The sequence below is a fragment of the Nycticebus coucang genome, chromosome 1, assembly GCF_027406575.1.
Source record: "Nycticebus coucang isolate mNycCou1 chromosome 1, mNycCou1.pri, whole genome shotgun sequence".
Classification (NCBI taxonomy): domain Eukaryota; kingdom Metazoa; phylum Chordata; class Mammalia; order Primates; family Lorisidae; genus Nycticebus; species Nycticebus coucang.
In genome coordinates this window covers 60,853,459-60,860,609 of record NC_069780.1, presented here as the reverse complement: position 1 = coordinate 60,860,609, position 7,151 = coordinate 60,853,459, and the positions used below count along the sequence as shown (strand labels likewise).

Sequence of the window (7,151 nt, the reverse complement as noted above, 5' to 3'; positions counted from 1 at the left end):
ATTTATAAGAAGGATAGACACAAAAGAGTTACATTTTAAGAGACATTTCAGATCAGTATAATGAATTATTTTCACAAACCCAGATCAGGCATGGCCTTAATCATTCTCATGCACATTCAGTCTAAGTTTTCAGAAAATTAATCACTTTAAAGCATTTTATGTGTGAAATAACATGGCTTTTTATTGGGCATGGCAGGGTAAAGTTGTTTCAGCACTATCACGACTCTCAGGTGTATAATAGATCTCAGCTCTGGGCAGCAGGTCTAACTCGAAAACGTGATGCCTTTCTTTATCCTGTCAGTGTAGGTTTTCTATATAAAAGCCTTAGAGAATATCAGAGAGCTTAGGTAACAACACGAAGCATTTTCAATGCTATATTGATCTGTGCAAATAATAACTATCATCTGAAATACAAGAATAATTGTTAAAATACACCCCTAAAAATAGAAGAAAGATTTTGTGTAAACTATAAATCAACAGACAACATTAGTTAAAGTGATTGAAATTATCTGAATGAGGAAATATATAAATGTATCTAGTGATTTTCAAAATTGAATGAATGAATGTTTGTTATGGAAAAAGTAAACTTTGACCTTCTGGTTTCTATCACTGTTAATTTTGCTGCAATAATTGCTTCTTACTCATAGTTTTCATATTAAATACAAAATAATCGGATACAATTTTTAGAAACTGTTGTTTTTTTTCATTTTCGAAAATGTACTGTTTTAACTTTTTCATTTTGATTCAGGAGTAATTATAGCTAACTGATATGTAGGAGAGAGATCAAACAGAATACGTTCTTTAGAAAATGTGTGTAAATGATGGTGAAAACTGAAATAGGAACTGATTTTCAGTCCAACGGATATTTAAAGAGGAAGGAATACCCTTCAAAATTCCATGAAAGTTATTTTGTGTTCTAAATAGAATAGTGAGTAGTATTCAGCCTTGGAAATAGCGATAGCAGTTCCATTATTTTCTCTATTCAGTCTTATTATTAAGTAACTTATATAATTATGAAACAGAAGAATAACCAAGTTTGTAACTCTCATTAAACCTGTGTTCAAAAGATATCTAAATTCTTTTTTTCTTTTTTTTAATTTTTTTTTTTTTTTTTTTGGCCAGGCTGGGTTTGAACCCGCCACCTCCGGCATATGGGACCAGTGCCCTACTCACTGAGCCACAGGCGCCGCCCAAAAAAGATATCTAAATTCTAAAGGGTTAGGAAAAGTGTTTAGAAACACTTTTCTAAAATAAAGTTCAGTTTAGGCCAACTTTATGATCTATTTTCCATTTTTTTTACATGTGGGTGATTTTCAGAGTTGCTTATATTTACAAATGGTTAACATTTTTTACTCTATAAATTTTATGATAAAGACTCAAAAAATCAGTATTTAAAGGATTTGACATGCGAGCAAGACAGTGTATGGCTATAAAAGTTGCTTTTGTGGTGAAATGACAACCTATAATGATGTTAGAAAGTTTGTTTTTAGGGTTTATCACATCTTCCCCGTGTGTTAGGAGACACTTGAAAGTCATTAACCTATACCTATTTATCACTGGTACACCATGGTAACCCAGAAGAGAGTTATTACAGTGGGTTCAGACATGCTCTCAAGAGACCAGTCATGGAGGACGATCATGCTGCCAGCAAAAGCAGGAGAAGCCGTGAGGTCACAAGAGAGGTGCGTGTGTGCGCAGCAGAGTGTGTAGGGAAGGAAACAGGCAGAAATAAAGAAGGACGTCAAGGGCAAAGCATTAACGTGCCCTGACAAGCAAACATTAGTGGTTAATGGGCAACAAAATTTTAAAATGGGGGTCTCCCAATCTTAAAGGTATTGATTTTGTATTTTTATTGCAGGGCACAGGACACCAAAGTTATATTACCAGCACTTAAGTCATTTAAATATCCACACTTAGCTTGAAGGAAATAAAAAATTAATGATGGACGTTATTCCACCTGGTGCTTAAGTCATTCTTTAGGCAAAAAATATGTGATTAGGAATTTGTTGAATACTTTCAGGCCATATTGTTTAGTGGTAACCTTGACGAATGAGAACATTTTGCTGCATGCTTATCCCTTTATTTCCAGGATGTTATTAAATTTTTCTAAACCACTGAAAGGTACTTTTTTCTCCTGATTTCTTTGTTGTATGGTTATTTGATTTTCATATTTTAATATCTAAATATATGGAAATATATAAAATTGTCATTCTCATCACCAATAACATGCACACGTGAAAACGACCTACATTCCAGGGGCTGTATATTATTTTGGATACCATAAACATATTAACTTGTGCTACCAGGTTAATGTTCTTTTTCCTGCATACCTTAGAATGTGGATTTTTCTTCTTTCTCTGCATAAATTTTAAATTCTTACATAAAATGATTGATCTAAAATGTAATACTTGTGCACTAATACATATTTTGTTTTGTTTGGATTCCAGGTTTGAGGGGTGAATGAAATAATACAACACAAATGTATTTGCATCAAATGAATATAGTTTATACGTACCTTTTTTCCCACTGTATTTTCACAGAATGATTGTTAATTGTTTATCAAAGAGAATGTTCCTCTAGTGACAATAAAACACTACACACAATTTGTAGCTGTGGTGTAATTTGGGTTACAATTTATGATTTTCTCACTTTCATGTTTATGTAAGGAATAGAAGTAGTTATTATATAGTAAACATGTTCTATCATTTGTCTTTCAGGTTTTTGATTAGTATAATTACAAATTAAAAAATTACAAGTGAATTGTTAAAAATAACAATCATTTTCCATTTCATCCTTGGAGTAGTGCTTTTTTGATTATAAAAATAAAGTAAAATGTATAAATACACTAGATACCAATGCTTCACAATGTACTCACGCTTCATTTCAAACATATGTTTTCATCAAAATAACCTCATTGTTCATGTACATTGAATTTATATAAAATAAATACTGTTAACTAAAATGTATTAACATGTTTACTTTGGAAAAATATAGACTTTTCATGTGTTTAATATTTGATGTTCTATACTATTCTAGCGATAGTACGTGTACCTTTGTTGGGTCTAGAGGGTGATTTGTCAAGATTGAAATGTTTTGTTATTTTTTTGAAAAGTCTCTTTTTGATACATTTATTGGCAATTGGAGAGCATTTTAATTTGATCTAGAATAACAGAAACGTTTACCTTTCTTTCCTGTACCTGTTAGGTTACACATTTAGGGTACATGTTAATGCTGTGCAATTATCCTATGAGGAGAAACCTCCACATTCAGAAGAAAATAACAGCCTTAGGGCAGAGAATTCTATTTTCTACTTATTGGAGAGTCTCCCCAATAAAGTAGGTACAAAAATAACTGCCTTGTTGTTTTCAAGTCTTTCTTGGTTTCTGTAAGACTTAAGAAACGTATATGTGTAGTTTTTAGCCAATGTACATTTATTTATAAAGATAAGGATACTTTGTATAGGAAATTTATTTCTTAAGGATTCAAGCCACTAGGACAAACTTCTTCTTCCTCCTTGCTGCTTATTATATACAGAACTAATGATTTTCTTAATATCTAGTGCTTCTTCAAATTTAGAAACTGTGAATCAATATAGTAGCTATTCAGTGTGTAGGTACTGGGATTAAGTCTTATCCAAATTACTTCTCATAAAAAGGTTGTTAGATACGTATTCTCTGATATATATAATACACATCTACTACGCATATAAATGATCTGCATTTTTAATTGAAATTATTTCTCAGAAAGATTACTAGGTATGTATTCTAACTAACTCATCCTACAAGACAGGGTATAATGTTTGAACAATTCCATGCTGTGAATCCAGGTTAAATGACTGATTATTGAGTTTTTGTCATGAAAACTGCTTACCTGCTAATGGACTTTTCAACTCATTTTAAAATTGCAAAATGACTGTCATTTATAACAGTTAGTGCATCACAAAATCCACTCTTCCCCTTTGGAAACATTCACTGTGCTGCCACCATGGCAACATATAAGTGTCAGGAGTTTTTGGAAATGTGAAGTTGAATAACTTTTACGGGCCTGCCAATGAACTGTTTTCTTGAAACATTCTGAGAAATTTTTTTTGGCATGTCAATGTGTTTGAAGTGACTATATTCCTAGGAATTTAATGCATTTTCTTTTCCTACTTCCTTATCACTTCTCTTGTTGCTGTGTATTTTGAAGCACCCCTATCTTTAATAATTTGAAAATAGTATTTCTAATGTGAAACTTCCAATTTTAGATTTCAGTTGTAGGGCCAGTTGTCAGGATGGCCGAGTGGTCTAAGGCGCTGCGTTCAGGTCACAGTCCACCCTGGAGGTGTGGGTTCGAATCCCACTCCTGACAAATTCACCTTGGCTCGGTGTCTGTGGCTCAAGTGGCTAAGGCACCAGCCACATACACCTGAGCTGGGGGGTTCGAATACAGCCTGGGCCTGCCATACAACAATGACGGCTGCAACCAAAAAATAGCTGGGCGTTGTGGAGGGTGCCTGTGGTCCCAGCTACTTGGGAGGCGAAGGCAGGAGAATTGCTTGAGCCCAGGAGTTGGAGGTTGTTGTGAGCTGTGATGTCGCAGCACTCTACCCAGGGTGACAGCTTGAGGCTCTGTCTCAAAAAAAAAAAAAGAAAAGAAAAAAAGAAAGACTTTAATAGATTTCAATTGTTACTTTGTGCCTTTAAAATCAATTGCTACCGATTGAAATTTAAGATGGACATGAGAGGAGAATATGGAAATGAGAAAACAGTATTGTTTTTTTTTTTTAATTTGCAGATTTTAGTGTTTTCATGAGTGATTGTCAGCTAGTTAATGCATTAAATGATTATCCCTCATGGGTAGTTACTTAAACATTTTTTTCTTTTAATTTGGCTTCATTCCTGAACAGGATTATTTCATGAGATGTGCATATTTTATCCTTACCCAGCATGAAATTAGAGCTGCCATTAGGGATGGGTGAACTATTTTAAAGAAAATCAATTTAAAGCTAAGCTTTCCTTCAGAAAAAAATACAGTCTAAAATATTTTCTTACAGTAAAGAAAATAAGTTCAGATAGCAATGTTCATTTTTGTAACATATTATACAGGTTGGGCCAGAGACAAGGATTAGTTTTATCTGTCAAAGTGAAGACATGCAATGACCTTTCGAAGTTTTGCACCATGTCTCTCTGTTGGTTGGGAGGAGGGAAGACAGGTGAACCGGATTTCACATAAAGGATTCATACAGACAAGGATCTAGTAGAAGTAATTGAAGGCTTTGCAGGGATGGATAATGAAGACTTTGCGTAGGAGTCTGAAATTAAAAGCCATTGTTAGCAACATAGCTTAAAAGTCTCAAGGAGAACGCCATGTGCTGGTTTCCCTAAGTTAGTTCCCTAGAACTTACCTTCTGAATGCACTGAAAATATATTTGGAAGGAAGGAAAGGAGGGAGGGAAGAGATAGAGAAAGGTGTTGGTTTGCAAAATGAGATAATTTTAACTGATGTATTGCTGCTGTTTCTAGGCAAAACCTATGTGAGCCCTTAGATGGAATAGAATAGAATATCCTTTTATTATTTTACTGAATACAACATAGAAGGAAGGGAAGTTGTTCGGCTCAGTTTGCAAGAGTGTTATTAAGCAAGGCATCAGGAAATCTGCAGCTCAGCTTGCCTGAAGCCAGAGGGGCACCTTAGTTGGCGGTGGCACATCTCTCCTACCAACAGGAATGCTGCAGGAGGTCCCCGCTGAGCTAGCAGGGATGTCTGCAGATTTCATGAATGATGCTTGAGAGCGGAAAATATAGGGCAGTAGGAGAGGGAAGGGGGAATCCAGCAATGCAGCATGGACAAAGGTGAATTATTCCCTGGGTAGTCCCAGTACAAGACAGGAATAGAAAACTTGCCAGATATCTGAAGCCAAGCATCAACGGGTAGAGGAAAACAATTTATGGAGTCATATTAATGTGGCCAGACTTACACACAGTGATTCTTAAAGCCTTCGTCTTTTGAAATGTAAGTGTTCCTGTATACTTTCAATCTTCTTTATTTCAAATATTATAAAATGGAAATGTATAAGGAATCTTCCAAAATTATTCTCTATGTAATATACAACAATCTTGACGTCTTTATCACAAAACCTTTCCTTCCCGTTCCCTTCCCTTCCCTTCCCTTCCCTTCCTTTCCCTTCCCTTCCTTTCCTCTTCCATTTCTTTCCAACACAGTCTTAGTCTGTTGCCCAGATTAGAGTGCCGTGGTGTCAGTTTAGCTCACAGCAACCTCAAATTCCTGGGTTCATAGAATCCTCCTGACTCATCTTCCCAAGTAGCTGGAACTACTAGGACTATTGGCCCCCAACTCAATGCCAGGCTAATTTTCTCTATTTTTAGTACTGATAGGGTGTTGCTCTTGCCCAGGCTGGTCTCAAATTCCTGAGCTCCCTGGGTCCTCCTGCCTTGGCCTACTAGAGCGACAGGATTATAAGCACAAGTCACCACACACAGTACAAAAGCATTTCAGGGAATACAAACACTTAAAACAGACGAATTTGTCAATATGTAGCTACATAAAGGAGAAATAAAAGTACCTGATGTCTTTGATTCTGAAACAAAGCTACACTATATAACAAAAATTTTTTTGATTATTTTAACAGTTAACGATTAATGGTTAGTATTATTTAGTTAACTCTATTATTTGTTTCTTGCTCACATTACGGTCCATGAAGATGCTCCTACGGGCAATGTATCTTTCTGTGGGGATGACACAGTATCTTTCAAATATTCTGTGATGGACAGGAAATCATAGAAATCATAAGTGCCCAGAATCAAAAAAGTCATATGAAACTTTGTTTACACAGACCTTTGGTTAGAAGTATACTCTACATATGTAAAAGATACAAAGAATTTCAATGCCTAACCACAGGCAAAAAAATTCTATACTATGTAAGTAAGATTAACCTTTTTGATTATCTGACTTTCTTTGGTATAATTATACAAGGTCTATAACGTACAAGATATTTTCACATATATTATTTCATTTACTCATTAAAGCAAGACTGAAGCAGGTGTAATGGATTAAAAACTAAGGCTTCACATAGCTAGGAAAGAGAGGGGTGAGGATGCAGTGTCAGTATTAGAGCCCATGGTCCAGTGTTTTCATTCTCTAACAGATAT

General features: G+C 35.0%; 1 non-coding gene across 1 annotated transcript; it reads left to right on the top strand.

Annotated features, from left to right (window-relative positions):
• Positions 1-4,267: 4,267 nt before the first annotated feature.
• TRNAL-CAG (transfer RNA leucine (anticodon CAG)) lies at positions 4,268-4,350 on the top strand. The gene has a single exon. It is a non-coding gene; the product is annotated as a tRNA-Leu (tRNA).
• Positions 4,351-7,151: the final 2,801 nt, after the last annotated feature.